This window comes from Diachasmimorpha longicaudata, chromosome 10, assembly GCF_034640455.1.
Source record: "Diachasmimorpha longicaudata isolate KC_UGA_2023 chromosome 10, iyDiaLong2, whole genome shotgun sequence".
In the NCBI taxonomy this organism is placed as follows: Eukaryota; Metazoa; Arthropoda; class Insecta; order Hymenoptera; family Braconidae; genus Diachasmimorpha; species Diachasmimorpha longicaudata.
In genome coordinates this window covers 4,779,240-4,803,102 of record NC_087234.1, presented here as the reverse complement: position 1 = coordinate 4,803,102, position 23,863 = coordinate 4,779,240, and the positions used below count along the sequence as shown (strand labels likewise).

The window sequence follows — 23,863 nt, the reverse complement described above, 5'->3', positions numbered from 1 at the left end:
CCGTGTTCTCAATGGTCTCACCCATCACCGAATACTTGACTTCATCCTAATTTTTCCATATCAGTGGTACAACCGTGAGAGAAGCCAGACGCCCTATCGCTAGCCCGTCCGATACGCAAAAATACGATTCGAGATAAAAGTGAGTGAGATAACGCGAGTGGATGAGCGAGAAGTCCGCGCGAACGGGTGAAAAAGGAGGGATGTGTATCGAGTATTGATTCCCTTCTTTTTTTTTTTTCACGGACGTCGAAGTGACGAGGAGGGAAATATGCAGTTGGGACGCGCGACCTCATGTGTAGTAACGCGGACCCTCTCCTGTCTCATCCCCACCGGGCTGTAAGGCCAATGTATACGAGACACGGGGACAGTTTATTAATCTAGACTCGATGCAACGTCCGACGAAAGAGAAATAGCTCTCTTCCATCGCCCCCACCCCCTCCTCCCCTCCCGGCCGCTTTGTATGCATCTGTAGTTTTCTATCGGTGTGTTTATGGATTTGTATTGATATACACGTTTGTCTCGTTTGCATTCTGGGATAATGGCGGATTGAAGTTGGGAATTATTGGGGGATGAGGGATAATTTATTTGATTTAATTATTGATGTTTGTTGATGATTCCGGGAGGAAGTCATCACTTCCGATTGAAAATTGGAATGGGAAAAATCATTTGCGTAGAATTTGGGAAATACAAACGAAGGATTATTTTATCATTTGAAATTGATATTTACACGATTTTTATTACTAAAAGAAACATCACCCCCCAGAATTACCCAACTTCAAAACCAACAAATTGTTTGTGGTTTCTTCCCCCAAAGGGAGGTAATAAACAGAGAGGGGATGAAAGGAGCCCGGCTAATACATCACAAACTTAAAGACAAAGAGGAGGATGTCGTTGTATTTCTCACCCCCTCCCCGTAAAACTTTACCTATTTGTTAAGTCTTACCCGTTGAAAACTGTCTCAGATACCCGTTGCCCATTACCCTCCAGCCCTCAGCCCCCCTCAAGGGTTGTATTTTCGTCTAGTTGCTCGTGCATTATCGAGACGCGATGACAAAACTTTTCAAAAACCAGTGACTCAACTGAAAACTACGACCTTACTCAAGGAACCCAAAATTCTCATCGGGAGTGGGAGTTAATCGATCACATGAGGGGATGAATGAGAAAAAAAAATTATCTTTTTTTTTCATCACGTGAGTTGGCAGAAGGGGGGCTACATTCTCAAGGATAACATGACACGCGTGTACGGTGAGCCGGAGGAGTGCCGTGTGTGCGCTGAGAGCTGTCTTTCGTTAACGCAGTCGTTCCCTTTCGTCGCCGCGTGACGCGAAACTGTTGGAACATTAAGCGGGGGCTGGAGAATACGAGGACGAACAAAAGGGGGGAGGGAGAGAGGGAGGGTGGGTGGTGAGGGAGAAGTCACGGGGAGTCTCATTGTCACGACGATATCGCCTTCGGCGGCATCGGCGAGGCATGCGCTCGTCAACTTGAGGATTTTTTACTTTGGAGTGAAAAATATATTGGGTCTGGGAAAAAGTTGGGTCACTTATTCTTGAGATGGGAGTTACCACGAGGGAAAATGGGGTTGATATCGGGTCTAAATGCGCCCGGGGTTACGGGAAATATTTCAAACGCTGAATTTTTCATGCAATTTATCGATAATTTTTGGTATTCGCAATATTTATTGGAGGGAATTTCATGCATTGATCTCCAAATATTTGTACACATTTGTATTTTCAATCATTCAAGGAATTCAATAGTTCAGTTATAACAATATTACCATATTTATGTCATTCAATTCGACGTACATGCTATAAAATATTAATGAGGTGCAATTATTTTTGTTACAGAGGACTCCGTCGTTGACATCACCACGACAAAGTTACTCGTAAGTACATGATTACTGTTGATTTCCTTCCACAAACCCGGACTTGACCCAGTGTTAAACCCACGAGACCAATCCAGACATTATTAGTTGCAAGTACCGTAGGAATGAAGATACCCAAGGGACTTTTAAACGTTAATTATCAACTATCGACCTGTCACCGAGCGCGGGACACGCCGATCCTTCTCTTTTTTTCCGTCCCCTCTATTAATAAAATTAATTAATTCCAATTTTCTCAATCGACAAAAATTCGAGACGTTCTCCTACGCCACTGCGGCATGCAAGAGGGTGGAATGGGGGTAGGAGGGTGGAGACATGACAATGCATCGCCTGCACGGGAAGAAAGGGAAATGCTGAAGGACAAAGGGACGTGCGGGGTGGGTGGGAAGGAGGGGGACGGGGCGGCTACAACTTCGCCACAGGGCACGAATGGTGGCTGTAAACGGGGGTAAAGAGAGATGGGGTTTTCATGCACTGAACCCTCGCAGTGGTATGAGAAAATACAGTCCGGAGACGCTCTAAGGTACATAATCATGCTTGCTGATTTCTTCCCTAATAAAAGTCGCACTGTCACGGGGTGCGCTAGAGTCCCACACAAACTGTATATACCAACCGATCTTTCGTCGTCTCACTTGTATTTTTCAGTTTGTCCTTTTTTTTCTGGCTTTATTCCCTTTTGCGCGTCAACAGTGTCACTGGAGTGTGCGACAAGGACGGAGTGTATCGAATGGCCCGCGGGGGAGGGGGAGAAAGGGCGCCGGTGGGATGTTAGATGCAACTGCAGTTGTTCGATATGTTGTTCCATGTTTTTGATGTATTGATAAGTGAAGTTTTCATATTTTGCGACGGGGGCTGGAGTCATTTGCGGGAGGGGGTTCTTTGAAATGGCGATTTCAAGGCGAAAAGACCTAACGAATTTTTTTATTATTTTAATAGTTAATTTTGGGGAGACATCCGATAATTTTTTTATTGTATTCAAGTTTTGGCAAATTGATAACTTAGTTATTTCATATTCATTTGTTATTTATATCACGTGGAATATTATTTATAGTCCGGTGAAGAAATTTTTAAAAAATTAATTATTCGATCGAAGGAAGCATTTAATTTCGTACTATTAAATTAAAATAAATCTTTTTTATAGATGTACCGCCAACCCCATTGAATAATTCCCTCAATGGCTCCATAAATTCTTGGAAGAATTAATTTTCACGAAAGTTCTATTCTCAAAATAAAAATACCCCACTTAACAAGCCCTTTCCTTCCTAAACCCCATTGAATAATCCCTTCAATCACTCAATCAATTTCTCTAGCAATTAATTTTCAAAAGAAACCACACAACATATCTCGAAAATCAGAATACCCAATCCAATAAAATTTCCCACTCCAAATCCCATCAGATAATCCTTCCAATCGCTTAATCAATTCCTCGAAGAACAGCCCATTCAAGCCGGTGGAAAGGACTGGTAACCTTGCCCAAGAATTCCCTCGTACACCTCCCCGCAGGGTGCCCATTTAAATCGTTCCCCACTGGAAGAAAAAGAAAGAGAGTCGACTTCCATCCGTAGGTCTTTGCCCCGAAAACAGGTCTCAAGGTGCACATCTGTGAAATTTAAAGGTCCCCAAGCAAGAAAGCCTAACAGATGTTTACAGACCTACCCTAAACTTCCGTAAGCGTGTCGTCACGAAACCCACCTTCAAACCTCGACGATCGACACGTGGGTTTGACTCATTAAATGCTCCATGGGAATTCCCCAGTTCCGATAATGATTCAACACGCCCTATAAAATTCCGCTGGTTTAATAGGGGAAGAATTGCGACATTGACAATTTTGTAATATTTAAATATTTTCGGGAAAAAAACGAAGATTGATTAAGATCTCATGGGAATCCCCGGCTTTCACTATTAATTCATGACGACTCCTGAAACTTTAATCACAGAACGAACATTCAATATCCAATAATTTAATTACAAAGTAATTGAATATATTTACCTGAATTGTCTGAATTTAATGCCCTTTTCGTTGTCATTGAACTGAAATTTATAATTTCCGGCAATTTTGCCCATAAAATATTGACTCGTTCACATCTCCAATTACAAAATTCCAGTGAAATTAAAAATCATTATTTTTCAATGATTTTCCCGATAAGTTTTTCAATGTTTCAGTGAATAAATTCCGAAAAATTTCAATGAAACTGTAATAGGATAAAGAAAACTCCAACAGATGTTTGTGGGCCTACACTAAACTTCCGTAAGCGTGCCGATACGACACCCACCTCAAAACCTCAAGGATCGACACGTGGGCCAGACTCATTTAATTCTCTGTAAATTCCCTTATCCCGAAAACGGCTCATCACCCTCTTCCCACCCGCCTGAACGATAATAACGCATTCGAATGCGTAGAAAGATCTCCTCTCGCTAGACATATGGTACCTCCAGTCATTGTGAATGCCACCCTCAAGAGATGAAAACTCGGAAGAACCATTCATTATATTTCCACCGATAGTCTCTCATTTGGGGAAGAATGAGAGGCATGAAAAATCGTGCCGGATATCGAGAAGAGGTCCAATATGTTGCCAACGTGAAGGGTAACAAAAAAATGTAAAGAAAAATTGGGGAAAAAAAATGAAACGGTGCTCAGACCTTCTGGCTCGTGCCGATATCGTGGTCTTCATGTGGGTTTTTTTTATTTGTTCTTCAAAATTCTCAAGCACCCACACATCCCAGCATTGGGTTTCTTCGTATGTCGGGTACCGCATGTTCATTCAGTGGGTCGAGAGCGTGATGTGCAGGATTTTTCAAATAAATTTTTGAGAATTGACTGGGGTCAATGGATTCTTGGATTTTTTAGCCTCATTTATCCCAATTCTTCTGAACTTCTTTTACTTCTCAGGTAGAAACTGACTAAAAATTACCAGTTTCAATTAATTTGATTTCTCCATCAAACTAAGATGAATTAGATGGAACAGCATAATTATAAAAGTACGAAGCCTCCTGTTCAGCTCTTATTTTCTCTCCACCAACAATTCGTTTTACTCCTCATTTAGAATCCGAGCGTCCCCGGAACAGGGGCGCATTGTTGACACACAAACCGCCCACGCGTCTTGTAATTTTCCAAAAGCCAACAACCGGAAGTGTCCCACTGGGTGTTAACGCTCCATTGTCGGTCACAATCAGAACGACAAATTGCGGGGATTTTATGGGCTCTTTGGAGGCGTGAAAAGGTGGAGGTTGAGTCATTATTCGGATGTTTAAGACGTAAATGAAGGTGAAAACGAGATGTCTCACTCCGGGAATTGTCAATTTACTTGTACACCATAATTCTACATCTTCCGCGTCTTTATGGGTATTATGAGAGGTCAATGGAGCCACTGGGGGTCGCATGTCCCGTATTCAAACCTCAAAAGTCACCTAACAATTTCAGAAGATTTCACCGAATTCATTTTCACCTAAATTTATTTTTTTCTTTCATTTCCACTAGTGGACAACACGGGGGATGTCAACGCTGTCATTCAATAGCTGGAGGGTAAATTCTCGAGTGAAATAAATATTCAATGATCTTTTTTAAATAAATCCTAGTTTTTCCATAAAAAAATAATTATTCTAGTCTCCATCATCGTCTTGCAAGCCGGCAACACTGTTGACAGTCTCGCGAGCGTAAAAAGAATGGATAAAAATAAATGGTTAATCCAGTGAAGGGGATGAGGCGAAAAATAATAGCGGTATATAAAGACAGACGCTCCTTGGATGGACATCGTCACACCTGACGTCACACACTCGTTACATGGGGCAAGGGGGGAGGGAGAAAGGGGGGACAGATGGCACCCCCTCTCGAGCGTGACGTTTACCTGGTGGAGTCTAGCCAAGAGAGCTCCCCCTCGGTTACACATTAGATTCTCTCTCTTTTCTCCACAGAACAGACCCCCTTGCTCCTATGCCTCCCCCCCTTGCCGCCCTTCATAACATGCATTTTTTTTCTCTCTAACATACTCTCTTGCTCTTTAGTAATGCCCATAAGGCGAGGTAAAATGGAAATAAAAGTTCTGGTAAGGGAGAAGGACCCTTGCAGCTGCCTCAGGTAGCCCTGCCACGAGCTACTTCCATTCCACGGAGTAAATGTGGGCTTGTGATGCCATTGAAATATTTTTACCGTAACAGGGGGTATTTCGAGAAGAGACAAATAAGTAAATGAATGAATGAAATTGGGGAGTTTGGTGGAAAATATTGGGTTTCTGTTTCAAGGGGTACGGTATTGAGGGACAAATTTTTAAGAGTCAAAGTCTGGAATGAAATTTGTGGAGAGGAAAAGGGGGGAGTAGTTTGTGACTATTTTGTAGGTTGTAGAGGGCAGAGATGTAGGGAAAAATAAGTGGTGGGAGTAATTAAAGGGGGTAAGTCTTGGACCTGGGGTAATATTCGATAATTTTTGATTATCGGGTTCTCCAATTTTCGTTGAAAATCCGTTAGTTTTCTTCAGTTTGAAGAAATTAGGGAAAATTGAATTGAAAAATTCTCAAAATTACGAAAACCTAGTGCTTATGAACCTATTACACCTATGAAACCCTTAAATTTCTTCGCACAACAATAATTCCTCCTCAATAGGACCAGCCACACGTGAAACGAATTCACTGTCACCCCGAAAGAAAATTAATAATAATCAAGCAAATCGAGGCGAAGCGATTCCCGCAGTGCGTTGTTTTCTTGGGGCTGTTATCCTTCGAAAAAAAAAGAATCGAATGGAAGGGGGAGCTAGTCGCGTGCCCCAGGCAGATGCGAGACCGGCGGGGCACGCAGGGGGGTAGGGGGTGCCGCCGAAGTGTAGAATGAGAAAGGGAAAAAAATGAGAATCGACAAGAACAGACTGAAAAGAACAGAAAGAGAAAATAGTCGGAAGGGGAGGGGGTATCTCACCTATATGCTATCAGGTAATAATGAGGGAGCTCCGAAGGGAGACCCATTCTTCCACATCGTTTTTCGTGCACTAAAAACCCTCTCATATGTGCACCGACTGATTGCAAAAGTCATTCAAATTTCATTCGATGAAAAATGACGCCCTGGAATAACTTGTCGCCTTTATTTTCCTCTCCTACGTATCACAATCGAACTACTATTACAGAAAGAATTTTCGGGTTTTTTTTACCGGAAGTTGCGATGACGGAAAATTCTGGGGGAGAAAAAATATGAAATTTTTACTGTAGAAACTGTTTTACACTAGATTTAAACAATTAACGAGTGATCATTCATGAAACAGGAGGATTTGATTCAATTCCGGGGGTGATTTTAATTTTATAAGAGGGAGAGAGACAGAAAATTAATATAATGCGTCAGTAATAATATGTTGACTGATAATATTATGATTTTGTCTGAGCCAATTTTCACAAAGCTGAAAATATTTACAAACAACAGAGAGACAGAAAAAGAGTAAAAATACAGCAAAGTGGACCTCTTTCATTAGTACTCCGAAGATTAGAATCCTTCCTCTCATCTCTTTCACTTATTTCCTCCCATTTTTAATGCTCTCTCTTGTTTTGCGGCTCAGACGCCCTTTGACGATGGACTTTGCAGAAATCTTAAATACCGCAGCGGAACAATTCCCTTTTAACCAACGAAACAACTCATAACCGGTTCATTAAAACCATGATATAAGTTTCGGAAAAATACCTGAGACCTCGAGGATTAGGAAAGTCAAATTATTATGAGGAAATGAAATAAAGTTGAGACTGTCAATAACCAGTGCCTTACATCTTCCAAATTTACAAACAATCACAAAATATATGGGGCACATATTTTATATATTTTTTAAATAAATTCTATTTTTCACATCAGACGTTTGGAAACGCAATTTTTACGTTTTTTCTGGTATTTTTCCCTGAATCCTTCCCTCCACGTACGATTCAAGGACAATTCCATTCCCATGTGGTATCGTAAAAGTGAAAAATATCAGAAAACGATAAATCTTGATCGAGGCTCAGTCGTAATTCTCCCTTCGGACCAAAGGGCTGCTGCCCCTTGCATAAACCTCCCCTCAGCCCCCTTCGTTTTCCTCGTCTGGAGCCCTACGTCACAGTAGCACAGCTGCCCCCTGTACGTCACACACGTTTCTTTGTCTCAGTTAACTCCCTTCGAATTCCCTCGTAACTCCCTGCGCTCTTCGTGCCGTCTCCGTCCGCAGGAGCAGTGGCTAGGACGATAGCACGCGTCCTGGCAGATGTTTCGTGACGTGTGCCAAAGTCGCAAACCTCGAAAGGACCTGCCTGGGCAGAAAAACCCGGCGGCACACTCTTTCGTACTTTATTAATCGCCGAAGGGGGGCGGGGGGGGGGGGGTGAATGATTGCGAGAGGACCCCCTTGGTAGCGCAAATGGTAGCGCAATGAATGGAACACACGCGCCGTAAACCAGTTTCAAGGGCCGATGGAGAAATCTCGGCATTGACTTGGATGGGATGATGATTGGTCGGTAAATTATTTCGAGGATTCTTTTATTTGGAGGAGGGGCAGTTGCGATCGAATGAGAAACTACTTATGAAAATATTCTAATGATTTTTTCTTGCCCGCATTTTGTTATTGAAATTCATCGCTTGAGGGACCGGTGAAGGTGCGGATTAATTCGATCGATTGGTCGGCATTGAATGATTTTTGGGGGATGATCTGTGGAGACTTTGGGGTATCCTTTTTGCAAAGGAATGAAGAGATTTGGAGAGCTAGCAATCTGGTGAAAAAGTCGATAAAATTTTATGAATCTTCTGGCTTCGATGGATCGGCAAATGAAAATGTTGAAAACGTCCGAAACTCTCAGCTCCTCGACAGATGATCGTTGTCCTTTCTTCTCGAAGTATACCATCTATTATACTTCGGTCCGCATTTTTAGTGAAAAGGGTGAATCGAAGTGTCCATTGAATCCGATCTCCTTTGCATTTCGCCGTACTCGAAAGCCCTTTCCCATCTGTCTTCTCCCCGAAAATTCACCCTGAAAGATGCAAAACCAGGGGATAGTCAGCATCCTGTTTTTCGAAAAATACAGATGTTCCACAAATTGGGAATGAAAAAATCCACCGAAAAACCCTTTGCCGTGACCGTTCGAGTGTTAAACCTGAATTTCCTCTCGTATTTCTTGAAGATTCGTTCGATCTATTTTTCGGAAAGAATGGAGACTCAACGGAAAGGACCAGGTGCATTTCTCGAGACGTTTGTCACCTGCTCTCTCTAGAAACTGGTCGATTTGCCCTCAAAATCCAATCCCGGATTCTTATTCCATTTCTTCAATCCAAGAACTATTCACATCATTATAAAAAATTCCTTAAATTTCAATTCCCCCAACTTCCCCCAGACCCTTCCAAAAAAAACCCTCTGTCCACCCCCAAACCGTTCATTCCCAAACCCCACCACCCCTTGAACCTAATCCCCACAAATCGCAGTCCATCGCCACCAGTCGATCTTCCCAATCGTCCCTCAAAAACCTAATTACCCTTTAATCACCTTCGCCCTCTCATCCCCCAAATCTTTCGTTGAAATTCCACCGAAAACGCCGTGCGCAGCGTCTCATTTTTTCGCCATTCCACCCAGTCGCTCGGACGGCCAGGGCGATCAATGAATTGAAGCGCCCATCCTGCTTTTTTTTTGGTCAAGCCTCACTCTCACCCCCTCCTCCTCCTCCCCACCGCCGCCCTCTTCACCCCCGGTATCCACTGCATCTCCATTCCACCCCTTTCGTGTTACCTCCTGTGACTACCCCCATCGGCCCCGATGACCCCCACCACCCCGACACTGCAATTTCCTCTGGTCCACCTCTCACCCCCCCGCCCTCAGTCCGTCTCACTTCAGCCCTCGCACAGACCGCGCAGAATTCTCTCCATCTCCCTATCTATTTATCTATCCGCTTTCCCTCTTCCTTCTCCTCCCGGTGGCCCTCTCCCGTCACTCCCCCCCGGCCATCCCCCCAGTGTCTACCGGACACGTCGAGGCACTCTTACTCTCCTCCTGGTCGACGTTAACGGCTTCCCCCACCCCCTTTTTTTCCACGTGCATGTGCATAAAAATGCGCGTGTGAGTGTATAAGCCTGGGCTTTTCGATTTTCACGTATGCATCGCCCAGATAAATCTCTCTAGGGCTTTACCGTGTGTGGAGGGACAGGAGGCCCCGGGGTGGAGGGAGATGGAACGGGGATGGTGGTGGTAGAGAGGAGAAGATCGGAGAGAGGGAACCTAAAAAAAGACCTTAAAATAAGTAAAAGAGAGTCGAAAGAGATTTAAAAAAAATTGGCAGAATAAAAAAATGCATATCGGACTTGCGCGCCTACTACTGGACGCAATTACCATTTTCCACGTTGTGAGAAAAAAAAAATTATTATTTTGTCGCGAAGGATAATTTTGTTCGCCGTTTAAAACACGCTCTATATAAATTTATCGGCAAATGCTGGCTTTTTTTTACTCCCTCTTTCTCATTCAACTCCTCCGTAGACATCGTCCAGTTTAATGATCCGCAAGAGGGCGGGTTCTAATTAACAAGCCAGCCTCCTTGAACGTTTCTGTGTAATTTTTTTAACCGGGGGAGATTCTCCCTCTCTCTTTCGCTCGTTCACTGGGTTTTTCAATCCCCTTTTCGCACAGTTGGAAGAAGAAAAGACAACTCTCGCTCGTGAATGTCCGATTGTAACCCCATCGAAACAAGTCGAAACCCCCTTATCTCGATGCCCCCCTCTTGTCTCCCCTGCGCCCCTCGGCCGTTCGTGTTACTTAGTATAGGATCAACTTTTGACCGGACACACAGAGAAAGGAGTTAAAAAGAGAGTAGGGATGAGATGGGGGGGGGGGGGACGAAAAACTCCAGAGCGCAACCCCTCGCTGATCCCTTCTCGGACGCATTCAGTTCTCTCTGGGAGATATATATATTTTTTTTAGGGGCTCTCTCGCTCTTTCTTCGCCGCTTCCCCCCCACCGGTAAATAAAATCGCATTTTATCCCTTTGCCAGTGCAAATTTTCTAGTCTGGGGATGTGTTGGGGTAGTTTCGTCTCGCTTGGGCTTAAGGGAGGGATGGGCTCGGCCTCGTACATCAAAGCAGAACGGCGTCTATCTTTATCGAAATGGCGCTGGACGGAGACCGGTGAATGCTTTTGGGAGATCGGTAGCTTATTCCCTCAGGTGGAGGATCGGCATTTGAAACATATGATCTTCCTGATGCTGTTGGAATTTTTGAAAACGCACGTTGTTGAAGTAAAATCCAAATTAATCCAAATTAAAAATAAATTAGTTTACAATTTAATTTGAGTGGGTGAATCATTCATGTTTTTTCCTCAAATTGAGCCAACAAATCTGATATTAAATTAGTTAATTGTAATTATTTAATGGCCCAGGAATACGTGAAGCCCCGTTGAAATTCGATTTCCTATCTGTTCATTCGGGAGAACGTGAAAATCACGGAGATTTGTTTCTCGAATAAGATCACCCCAACGAAACGATAGGTGGGTGAAGGGTGTTCGAGTAATGTCACTCAGAGATGCCTCGGAAATACCCACAAATCTTCGTCGTGTTCAGTTTATGTGAATATACCTCGGCACTTGGAACGAGGCGCACATCAACGCGACAGTGGAGCACATGACAATCGAGTCACCCTTTGCTCTCTACATATCTGCCTCTCGCTTCCTCTCACCAGCAATTGCCTCTCGAGTGCCACGACACGAGATCGACGATTGCATCCCAAATCATCCTCCTAAATACGTTTATACTCCACTCGAAATATTAGGTACTTCTCTGTCGATGAAATTGATGGGGAGACATATAAAAAAAAATCAAACCGACAGCATTATTCTTGATGTTGAATTATTAAAAATATTGGTTAATTGTCTGTTTGGTGATTCAGAATATTTAAATGCGAGTGATAAATGTATGTTATGTGCAAAGTACATTAATTTATGGGACTTTTTTTTTATTTTCATTGTCGTCTTCATCATTTTTATCCGCTTTCCTCAGCATTTATATTTTCCATTTTTTATTTATGTTTCTATATCAATAGTCATGTGTATCGAATACTTATTTGAAGATTATTTCATTTGAACAATTGTTTCTTGAATGAAAAATTCAAGATCAGCAGTTCAAAGAGTTATTTTTCAAATGAAAAAATTTTAAATACATCATTTTTACAAAAAAAAAAAATCTGAAAAGCGAGATAATAGGAATCTTCATCGTCGGATAAAGAAATCCTGGATTTTTCGAGGGATGTAACATAGTTGGATTTATTTTCAACTCAGCCTGAAAGCCAGAGCGCAATATACAAGTGCTCTATACGCGAGGAAAACCCGCGATGCTGGTACAATACACATGCACACAGTCACTGTCGACCGTCGGTGGTTTTCAGCCGGTAACTCGATTAGCCCCACGGGCCCATTCTGCCCTCTATATTTTTTTCCCCCTCCAACCCTCTCCGCCCACACTCAATTTTTTTATTCCATCCTTTATCTCGCTTTTTCCTATCTCGTTCGTTGTAATTCACAGCGAATGCAATTTTACGTAATTGCAATACCGAGTGTAGGACGAGTGAGACAGTGAGAGTGGGAGAGGGGGGGCGAGGGTGAGGGCGGCTTGGAAAAGAAGAATACAGGTGTATGCGGAATCCGCGGCGTTGGGAGAGAACTCGACTTTACGAGCTGGACGTGGAAAATTACATTTGCAATTTTCGTTAATACCGTGTAGTGGATTCGACGACGCCAAATACACTGGGGTGGAAAGAAATTATCATTGAAATCGATTCTTCGGGTGAGTGTTATCAGTAGTTAAATGGAGAGTATTTTTGAAGGGTGTTGATAACATTGAAGACATTTTTTTATGTGCGAGAAAATTATTAGACTTTCTCGTGCGTGAAATAGTTGGGCCAATTGCAGATATCTATTTCCGGATGAGAGTTCGATTCGATTAGAGGGGATTAGTCAGCTTGATTGAAGGAATTTTAACATATCTCATAAAAATTAATTATCTGTTATTTCATGTATTGGCAAAAAATCAGAATACAACTCATATTATCTTTTCCCAATTTTCCCATCCACCCACTGTAATTACGACAGCGCAATTTTTCCACGAGAAAAAAAAACACCCTCGACTCTTCAAAAGGCGAGAGAGAGAACCCTCCTTTTTTCAATTTCTAGTTACACCTGCGCCACTCGACTACACCAATATTTAATGAATTCCCAGGCTCAATAATTGAGAGTTTTAAAGCCGCCAATAAATCACTTCAAGTATCGCAAAAAAAAGAAACCCTCAAAAAAGCTAAACGATAGTACATTTTTTTTGTCAATTTTTTTTCACCAATTTTTTCCCGGAATCTCAGAGAGAAGTACATAAAGTACCGATGAATAACAATGTCGAGAGCTGAGTGGGGGTCGAGGGGGAGGAAAATGGAGAGGGTTTTGAAAACGATTCTGGCAAAGTTCCGCGGTGGGCATTCGCGCGGCTCGTGGTCACGATAACGCGGCTCGATATACGTATACCACTAACGTATCTTCACGCCCGATGAACAAACGCCTGGCTCGTTGAGATTTATCGTGGTCGTCGCGCGTGAACGATATTTTGGAAAAATAATGCCCACACCCCCCCTCGATCCCCCTGTCGCCGAAAAAAAAATCCTTAAGCCCCTCAAAAAGCAGATGAGAATCAATTAATGAATTAGAGATCAAATCAGCTACTCAATAATGGGATTCCCCGGCTGATAAATTGGCGTGGTGCGCCGCCTTAAGGCGCGTTTTCATCCGATTTAACGCGCGGAACAAAAAGATCGGAATATGCATTTGGCCCATAGTTCGTGCTAATTGAGGCGAATGTCGAGGGCGATTAATGCGTTTCAGCGATGATGCGATGGCGCGTCTGATTTTCCCTCTAATTTTTCGTCCATCACCGGATGTGTGCACCACCTGGACACTGATGGTTTTCTCCGCCCACTCCGCCCAATTGCAGACTCCGGCTTGACGGAATTTTGCATAATGTAGCTGGCAAACTCTCGGGGCTTGAATTAAATATTCTTTCAGTGTCTCTTGTCGGAGTGATTGGGAACAAAATTACGTCAATTCCCTTTGCGTTTTTCGAGTTTTTTTCCCCCTGCGTCGAGGACGTTGCATTTTTTTCTGTCAATAATGGTTAAGAACATTCAAATATTTTGTGGCAATTGCTGTAATTACAAGATGGGCGCTAAATCTGCATAATTTTTCTGTCCATGTACAACGTTACCTTTACACACACAATATAACGGACGTTTGCGAACATGGCATTCCGCACTCTCAGACAGAATTTCGTAGCAAAAAAACTTGAAAAAAAATCATCTTCTCACCATCGAAAAACCCTTCATGCAGTCGCAAATCAAAAAATATAATTTCACAAGAGAAGTGATAGAAAGTGATAAAAAGCATTTTGTTAATCCGTCGAGTTTCGAGGTGGAGTGGGACTGGGTGAAATGAGGCTGAGAGGCAGAAAGAGGAAAGGCAGTTAGAGAGGGGTTCGTTGACGCGTGGATGCACCGCTGATCCAGCGTGCGTCGGCAAAGGGAATTTAAAAGTTAATCTATCGTGTTGCCGAGTGAGAGAGAAGAGGACAGAGTAAATAATGTAAAATTACGACTGTAAAAGAGATTAATTTTTTATTTAATTCGTTTCATCGTTGAAATGTGAAAGGGAATAAACAACGGGCATCTCTACACGAAATATTACAAAATTTCATGCAGCAATTTTAATTATTCCCTTTCCTTCATTAATAAGTGAAAATTCATTTTCACGAAATGAAGTGCAGTGAATATTTCTGCATTTCCCCCCATGACAGACAAAGGTCAGGAGTCCCCGAAACTTTTTACCGGCAAAAGTAGAAAAAACGCGGAGCCCAGTAAAAAAAAAAAAAGCATCCGAGGGGTTTGAAAAATGCGCAAGACAGAAAAGTGGAGAGAATGGACGGGAAAATTAGCGTCACGGATTAGCCCTCCTGCATATTTTCACGAAAACGAGATAATGCAAAAAGCTTCGACCGTGTCTCTCCGTTCTATAGGTAAAAATGAAGAAGAGTGGACTCAGCGGGTGAGTGAAAGAGAGAAAACGGGTTGAGGGATGAGGGCAAATGAAACGAATACAGGAGAGGACGATGGACGAAAAAGGGTGGAATCTACTCCCCCTTACCGAGTGGCCAGTGGAGGGCGTGGCAACTGGGGAAACTAACGAGTGATTTTCCAACTGTGCACGGTAAAGAGGAAATAGAAGAAATAAAATACGAAAGATTCCGCATTAAGCGGAGAAATCAGGAAAAGACTCTCTCGGCACTCGCTCTCTTCCCACCAGAGACATTGAGCTAGGACGAGCTCAGAGATCATTAGAAGGCCGAAGAAATTCCAAAATCTGTCGACTGGAAGGGCCGCGGACGTGTGGAAAGTCGCGCGTACTTAGCGTTCCCCAGATGCCGTCCGGTGAAAACGCCTCAACCGCTGCGATTAATCGAAGAAACATTCGATTCGAATTGAAGAGTTTCACACACTTCTCGCGTGAGAAATGACCATCGATACAAACACGCGGTGAGAACCCGGCCCAAGAGAGGGTGGAGGGCTAGAGGGAGGCAAACGGCCGACGTTTGGGAGAACAGAGAGTAACGGAGGGACGCGGTAACAAAGGGGTAAAAATCATTGCGCGGTCCAGCCTCGAGGCTGATCGATGGTTGCACATACTCGCCCTCCGTTGCACCTATTTCCCACCCACCAACCACCCTTCAATCCTCATCCCCCCAATTTTTTTTTCTACTCTCTTTTCGTCCCTCCGCGCATTCACTGATCCCTGGGACTCATACTGACTGGCCAGACAAAAAATGGCCGTACAGTGCGGGCTGCCTGGCTGACGTCGCTATTTGATGACCTCGCGGGACGGCGAAAGTGGACGGGAGGCAGAGGGGATGTGAAACAGGCGCCGTTTCAACCCCCCGGTCCCCCTCCCTCTCCCGAGCCACCTCCTCCCTTCCCTCTGGGAGCCTCTCTCACTCGGTTTCGTCTCTTCCAACTCCCCGCGCCGCACGAGTCCACTGGCCAGCGATGCATCGATGAGAGGAGCGGAAAAAGCCCCCGGAGGGACTTGCACATACGACAGGATCAATGACGGCAATGATTTTAACCGACGAACGCCCCGGGGCCACTTCGCGCAGGCTTTTTGTGCGGATACGCAATTTTTTTCTTTTTTTTTTTTTTCACCGTGCGTCTACCAACAGCTAGGCTCGATGATTTGCTTCATTTCGCGGGTTTCATTTCTCTTTTTAGGGTCATTTGAATGACGGAAAATATCGGGAGATTAAAATTTTGCGTGGGGCGGGGAGGGGGTAATGAAGGCATTCGGAGTCGCTGTGTCAAACTCATCTGACCGTGAATAAATTATGGATAATGACGACGCGTAACGTAGCATTTTCCGTGCGTAAATTGAAAGCCGACCAGTGATGTTGAGCATTGCGTATGCATCAGGGAGATAGGAGTTTCTAAATTTTAATATCGCATTTTTTTTAACGGAAGAACTGGGAGGAGAAAGAAATGTAAATTTATCTGGTAAAAAATTTTCGGTTAGAGATATGAATGGAAATTCTTTTTCCACCCTCGAGTGCGTCGTTAGTGACGCCGTTGACTTGCCACCCTGAATCCTTAGGTTACACAGACGTGTAAAAAAGACACGAGAAATGTTGCGCAACACTCTTTGTGCAAAATGTAAAAATACGCGTCGCGTAAACGAGGCGTTCTAAACGGATACGCGTATGATAGAATTTCTTCCGTCATTAAGAAACACCTTACAATGTTGTGGATGAATTCCCCCTCTGTGGGAGAGGGCAAGGGGGGGGGATAGGGGTTTCACTTCATAATTTTCTAACTCGCTTCGTGCACTCCATCTTTTGCCACACATAACAGTTGGAAAAGTATTGAAAGGGTGAGATACTTGGACGTTAAGTGTCAGCCGTCAGTGTGACAAGTGTGAAACGGCGAAACTTTTCCACGTCTCATCCCTCTTGGAAACTCGTCACAAAGTGTTTCCCTAGTCCAACCCCTCATATACCCCCCGACTCCTTTGAAATCCGTATAACGGTGTATGCATTAATGTGACAGACGTTTGTCTATTCAAGAAATGACGAACAAAATCCATGAACTCAATTCTTTTGTCCTCGGAATTTTCCTCAAGAAGTAAAAAATTAAAATTTCCACACGGAGGGAAATATTCAATAAAAATTACGTATGGAAAATTTTACCGAGTTTATCCCGAGCATTCCGTGATTTTATATGAATTTTCTGCACAACATTACCGCACCAGCACTTGAATTTTTCTTGTCAATTTGGTAATCGATAAGTGAACTTGAGTTCCATCATTTTTCCTGAATATTCTTCTCTGTGCGAGACAAAAAATTAATTACAATTCATCAATTTCATTGAGATAATCAATAAAACCTCAATAGTAGTGTCAGATCTGTTCTCGCAATTTCTGACGTATTTTTAAAAAATTATTTTTGTTTTCATTCGTTTGAAAAAAAAACGCATCTCCAAAAAGAGGTGGAAAAACGCTTTCGGAAAAATAAAAAAAATAACAACGTTGACCCCCTGCGGGTGATGCAGCAGTTATCCCATGCACATATAGGAAGAAAACACAACATGCGCATTTGCACTGAGGCAAAACGAATGACCGCCAGGGCGAAAGGGAAAAGAGAGAGAAATAGCAAATGTGAAAAAAAGCCCGCGGGAGTACCAGGTGTGTTGCACACCCACCAACCTCCACGTTTTGTAGAGACAGAGAAATTTGTTTCAAGGGGAAGTGGTGGGTGAGGAGGGCTGAGGGGGATGGGGGGCTAGTGGAGTGGGAGAGAACGGAAGAGGTTAGGGAATCGATGCGCGCACGGAATTAATTTGAACGCGTCGCGTAAGAGAAATATATAGATACGCGTAACGGTCACGCGTTTTTTTCGAAATTACTCTTTTAATTTAACGTTTTCAGTAACGGTGCACTGAACTTGATGATTCTATAGGTATTCTGCAGTCTTTTAATATGATTGTTGCATCCAACGGACTCACCTAAAAAGATTGGGAATTCCATTCGAGAGAAGAAATAGTATAATCGATCCTAGGCCGATTTATTCACGGGATTTCTGGCAAAATTCTATGGAAATTTCGCGTTTAATCCAATGCAATTTCCAGTTTCACTGGAATTTTATTTTGACCACCAATCTGCGCCTCTTTGAACGTGCCAACCCCTAAATTTTCAAAAATAAATTCTGCATACCCGTCATCGCAGCAAAAATAAACGTTTGGAAACTCTCTCATCTTTTTTAGCTGTTTTTCAAAAATTAATTACTTTTTAATGAAATTGCAAGTAATCCAATTGATGATTTTTGCCCAGCACAGGACAGAATAAATTAGAGAATCCGTGGACGTCGGGTTTTAATCACTATGCACGTCGTGTACTGAAAGACTCAGTTTCCAACGAATCCGCCTATTTTTTTTCGAAATGACTTTCGTTTCCCCATGTTCTCTGATGACCAGCCGAAGTTGGTGATTCCGCAGTTGCCGAGTATCATCAGCAGACCCCTCATTGAGGCAAGTCTGACCTGCCCCAATCGTTCGCATAAAATCATCGAAAAAAAAAGGGTGAAAAAACCCTTTTGCTTCGATGGAGGGACGAGAGTAACTCTGCATGCTTGGATGGTCATTGAATGGCCGGAAAAAAGAAATAGGAATGATTGAAAAAAGCGCAATGACTACCCCTTTTGCCGTCCCAACCTTCCGCTCCATGGAGTCGAGGGGCCGTGGAATCATCGAATGACCAGTCCCTCTCAAAACCAAAAAACATCCTCCACTCGCCCTCGTCTGTCTGGCTTCAATCTCTCCCGTTGATTTTCTCCTGAAAATTAATTGGCTAACGACCAAATGAGAAACTTCATATCCTCATGTTAACCTCCTTCCCTTGCGTTCACGTTCCATCAGTGCGTTACTTTATTTTTTGCCGTCTATCGAATGTTACAACATTTTCCTCTTTGCCTCTCATTTTGCCGCTTCGTTTTTTATTTTTTTTAAGGCTTTTATCTACATGTTATCTGCACTCATCTCCCGCCAAAGCCCCTGTCAAGTATCTTTCAAACGACTTCCTCCATTCGAATTCTCTTTGCTATTACTTCGTATCGGTTGTACGCAGATTTTTAGGTTGAAAAATGTTTTTTTTGGTGGGACGGAGAAGGGGTGGAGAATTGACTTTTAGTATAATTTTCCGCCGTTTTATGTCAATGATAATAATTTTGGGGATAGAATTTTTTTCAGGACGTGAGAAGGTTTTAAAGGGAAATTCCGGGTGGCTTCGTTTTTAATCGTGGGGAAGGATTGGGGATGGTCAAGTTTTGGGGAGGGGGATGGGTTTATGAGACATTTCTTGGGGGTTTTGAAGCCGTTCGATCGGCCGTGCAACCCCTCTTCGCTGTCGCTGTGACACGACGTCAACCGTGAGATGCAATTGTTCCTCCGGGTTTGTTTCTACGGCTCGAGCAATTGGATGGGCGAAACATTTGGGGGTTGATTAATCGTGGGGGTTAATTAATGACGTTGATATTGATTCTTGGAGGTCGGATAATTGAAACTTCCATCGAGACAATGAGTCTCTGTCCCGATACGGAGAGACTCAGGGCAGCAATCTAATTATTATTTCGTTATTACAATTTAACTATCTTCACAAACAAAATTTATCCGAATTTTTTTTTATGGTTTATATTATAATAATCTTACCACTACTCTGAAAACTAAAATACTCTCGAAAAAATTCCCCATCAATTCCAACGGATCCACCAAAATCCCCCATTAAACCAATTCCCCAACGACTGATGCATCCAAAAACGAAGAAGGGACTCAAACGATACCCGGGCGTTAATGTGTATTGGAGTGCCTAAAACTTTTACCACCCAGTCAGACCCTCTGCAATGGCTCCGGGGAGGTTTTCGTGATAGAATGATAGACGTTTGTTCGCAAAAGAAAAATGCAAGATTCGCTGCAGTCACGAAATGGCAAATTGGAGTTGAAACTTTACTCATATACCCGTGAAATTCTCGTATTGAGTTTGGGGTAGGTTTGGGTTTTAAGGTCTTTACCCCTCTCACCCTTGTGCATCCATCCAACTCGTATGCTATGGCCCCTCTCAGAAGTATGTGAACGACTTATTCTGCACTTCTAAATATTTTTTCCTCATTTTTTACTTCAACCAAAAAATCTTATCAATGCAATTTATTTAATGGTACAACTTTCCTTCAGTCATTCACTTTCGATTTTTTTTTTTCAAGAAGATCTTAATGGGGACGTTGGGCTGTTGATGACTTTGAGGTAGGTGATGTTACTCATTCGCGTTTTCTCGAAACGACCGGGTAACACGTGAGAGTATGTGTAAAGGGATGAAAATGGGGGGAGGGGGGAAAGGGGTATTGATTTTTTGGGGGTTTACTTTAAAAAATCTTAATGCGGCTCTCGGGGGGAAGGGGGGGAGTTTAAATTGGACTGTCGGGGGGAGAGGGAAACTTCAGGGCGAGTAAAAACGGGGGAGAGGTGGCACTTGCGGCAGAGGGAGGAGGGGGAGGAAGGATGTACGAAACGCTTAGGGCTCGTGTGCATAGGGATGTACGTGGCGGAGGGGTTGGGAGGGGAGTCATGCGTGCGAAATACCGAACGAAACACATGCACTGGATGATAAGCATTTAGCAACATGTGTGATGAATCATTAAGGTGTTTATCGGGAGTGGGAGAATTAATTTTAAAAATTGAGTATGGAATTTCCTGAATCGAGAAGTTTGTGAATTTTCTTTGGGATGACGGTAATTTGCTTTGATTAATTTTCCCGAGAGGGGAATGATGGGTAATTACATACATTTCTAATTAATTTTCATCATTCTGGATTGAAAAATTTTACTATGCTGCAGTTCCAGGGAAATTTTAGGGAATTTCGTTCCGGCTGATTCATAGGGGATGGGAAAATTGATGGGAACGAAATTTAATTCATTTGTTCAATTAATTCTGGGATAATTATTCTGACGAACTGATAGAATTCAGGAAAATTCAGCATAATTTGATAATGAATATTCATAAGTAGAAAATATCGATAAATAAATAAGGAGAATAAAAAACGCCATTTTACATCGTTCCCTAAATTTCGATGTACATTCAAAAAATCAATATGCCCAAAATTCTAAACCACCCCATTGTTACCAATATCGACAAGTTCTCAAATTTATTGTCCCCCAAAACAAAAACCATTTTCCTCCAAAGAAAAACGTTAATAAATTCCCAGAAAATTGTTGAAAGAAAAAATGTTTAAATATATCCAGCCGTCTCCAAACATAATCATTACCCCGGGGTTGAAGAAAAAAAAACATTAACGAGACGTCCGGGCCGGTGAATGTTTTCACCACCAATATACATCCCCGGTAAATCTCGAAGCGAGAGGAATTGTAATACGTCTCCAGGTTCGTCGTAGAGATTACGCTCCTCGGCGGCGTCCCGCGGGGCTGCAATATCTTGCACATTCCCTCCCCCTTTCCTCTTCACCCCCTGTACCACCCACCACCCGCTGGTATTCGAGTTTCGAGTGATTTTCCATCTCCCTCAGACTCATTCCCGGAGGCCTATTCCTCCTCGGTGTCACACACCGTCTATTTCCGGTGCGGTGGAGAGAGTAGAGAACGGCCCAACGAGAAAGAATAAGAAGTAACTGGAGAGTCGAAGTGTGCTCGAATAAGGAGAAAAAGAGATGAGGATAGAAGAGGGAAAATATATTGAAGTGAAAGACAGAGCGGAAGAGAGAAATGAAATCTCTGCGGTGCTGTGATGAGTGGAGATGATGGTGGCATCGGGTGGTGGTGGGAGGAAGAGGGTGGAAGAGAGGGTAAAAACTGCATCGGAAGTCACATCGAAGCCCCCGTTGAGTTCTGCTGAACCCCTTCGGGTCTTAAGAAATCAATTAAACGGAGGGGCGGCCTTGCTACCCCCAGGGAAGAAGTGGGGGTTTTTTTTTATTTCGGCGGGGAGGGGGGGACACGGCTGAGAGGGATGTATTAAAAACTGGGGGCTGTCGAATCATGATACTTGAGATGGAATAGACAAGACGTAATCGACAATTATTTTGATTAATCGTTTGATCGAACGATCTTCGATTCAAGTCTATTGTGAATTATTTATTTACATCTTTACTTTATATTTTACCATTTACCACATTTGATAATCGCGAATTTAAACTCATCTTCATTGATATTTTTTCCAAAAACCAGAACTTTTTTCTTATCAAACTTTTTTTTTACCAAAATACCGAATAAGATTTTACGTTATTTAATATTGAGGTACATTCAGCGATGAATAATCGTCGCAGAATGAGAAAAAAATCCTGTTGAAATGGTTTGAAATTGCTCGGGAGTGCAGTATCGAAGTGAAAAAACCGAGAGATGTTGAAAAAAAAATGAGAGAAGAGTGTACGTAAGGGGTTACCCACCCTAACCAACCGCGTCTAGTAAGAAGCATTGGAATCGATATCATTGCAACCGAGCGAGAACCGGCCCCACTCCATCAACTTCTCGGTTTTTTCTGGAGAACCCCGGAGCCCCGTTTCCCTCTCCTCTCGTGTCCCTCATTGCGATGTATACACCCTTCGTCAACCGAGCCGACTCTTAACTCTTTCCTTCTTCGTTTCACCCCTGCCGCCCCCTTGATACCCAGGCGCTCGGATATGCGGGGTCGTCGAGTCGGGAATCAGGGAACTCCGTCTTCTCCAGCCCCTCGCTGCAACCCCCTCATCCCACGTAAACCCCTACATCCCGCTGATTCTTTCTCCCGTGTCCTCATCATCCATTTCTCGTTTTCTTTTTTTTCCTCCTCTCTCTCTCGCTCTCTCTTTGGGTTTTTTTGCGCTCTCACCTCGCTCTGAATCGGCCGCCTCGACATTAAGAAATTCATCGGGGAAATTATGCCTCGAGGGGTGATACTCTGAGAAAAGGTCATTGGACTTTTTTTTAGTGAGAAGATTGGGGAAGAATGCATGTGAGGAGGGTCACTAGACTTTTTTGCGAATTTTTTTCATTTCGGGAGGTCTGATGGAGGAACTGATGAACATTTTTATGTAAAATCCGTCCTATGGTTTAGTGATAATTTATGAAATTTTGAGAACAAGCAATTAGTTGAGGTCTCTTGGCGAAAAATCGTCTTCTTAAAATATATTTGGATTGATATTTCGCTTAAAAAATAATCTTCATCTATTCCATAAACTCCGAAGAGGATTTCCCCCATAAAAAAATTCCGCAACTGCTTGGATACTCTTAACACTGAGCCTCAAAGAAAAAAAAAATTTAAAACCTTAGTAAATAATCGACTGCATTACCATTCAGGCATCGAAATCAGTGGGAAAGACCTCATCCCCCGTACAAAATACGAATCAAGGGTGGAATACGGAGTAATACGAGTGGACTGGAATATGCTGTATACGATAATAAAATTCAAATACGAGAAATAAATAAACCGCGAGTTTGCCATGAGGTCCTTCTCCATGGGAGGAAAACAAGGGGGAAAAGTAGACAGGCTGAATTCTTACCAACGGAGCCTCCCAATACTTACGATACGACTTGTTCCGCTGCAACCCTTATACTAGAATTTGTGCACATTTGGGGTTGGGGCGGGCTGGTAAACCGCGCTCATAAGAAAAGTACAGACGAGGACGAAAATAAAAAAAAATTAAATTGAAAGAATGGAGACGAATCGAAAGAGTTGGCTCTCGTGATTCTCAATTATTGATCCCGCCTATATGTCTATGCTCACTCAATATGCTCATTTATTCATGTATTTCATAATCGATAAGCAAAAAAAAACTTCGTAAACTTTCTATACGAAAAGGAATCCGAATCGGTTGGATAAAAAAATCTGAATTAAGAATATTTTGTCGTACATTCATTTCTTTTTTGGTAAATATTTATCGGTGGTATAAACCCTCGTCTCAACTGGAA

General features: G+C 42.9%; 2 protein-coding genes across 12 annotated transcripts in view; one reads left to right on the top strand and one right to left on the bottom strand.

Annotated features, from left to right (window-relative positions):
• Window positions 1-23,863, top strand: part of LOC135166888 (homeobox protein prospero) — an 88,089-nt gene that overhangs the window by 22,855 nt on the left and 41,371 nt on the right. For all 9 annotated transcript variants that reach the window (XM_064129588.1, XM_064129589.1, XM_064129591.1 and 6 more), the window contains exon 3: window positions 1,848-1,885. The gene's annotated coding sequence lies outside the window, so the exon portion shown is untranslated. The remainder of the gene's footprint in view (window positions 1-1,847; window positions 1,886-23,863) is intronic.
• The window catches only part of LOC135166892 (uncharacterized), a 125,040-nt gene that overhangs the window by 87,606 nt on the left and 13,571 nt on the right, over window positions 1-23,863 (bottom strand). The window lies entirely within an intron of this gene.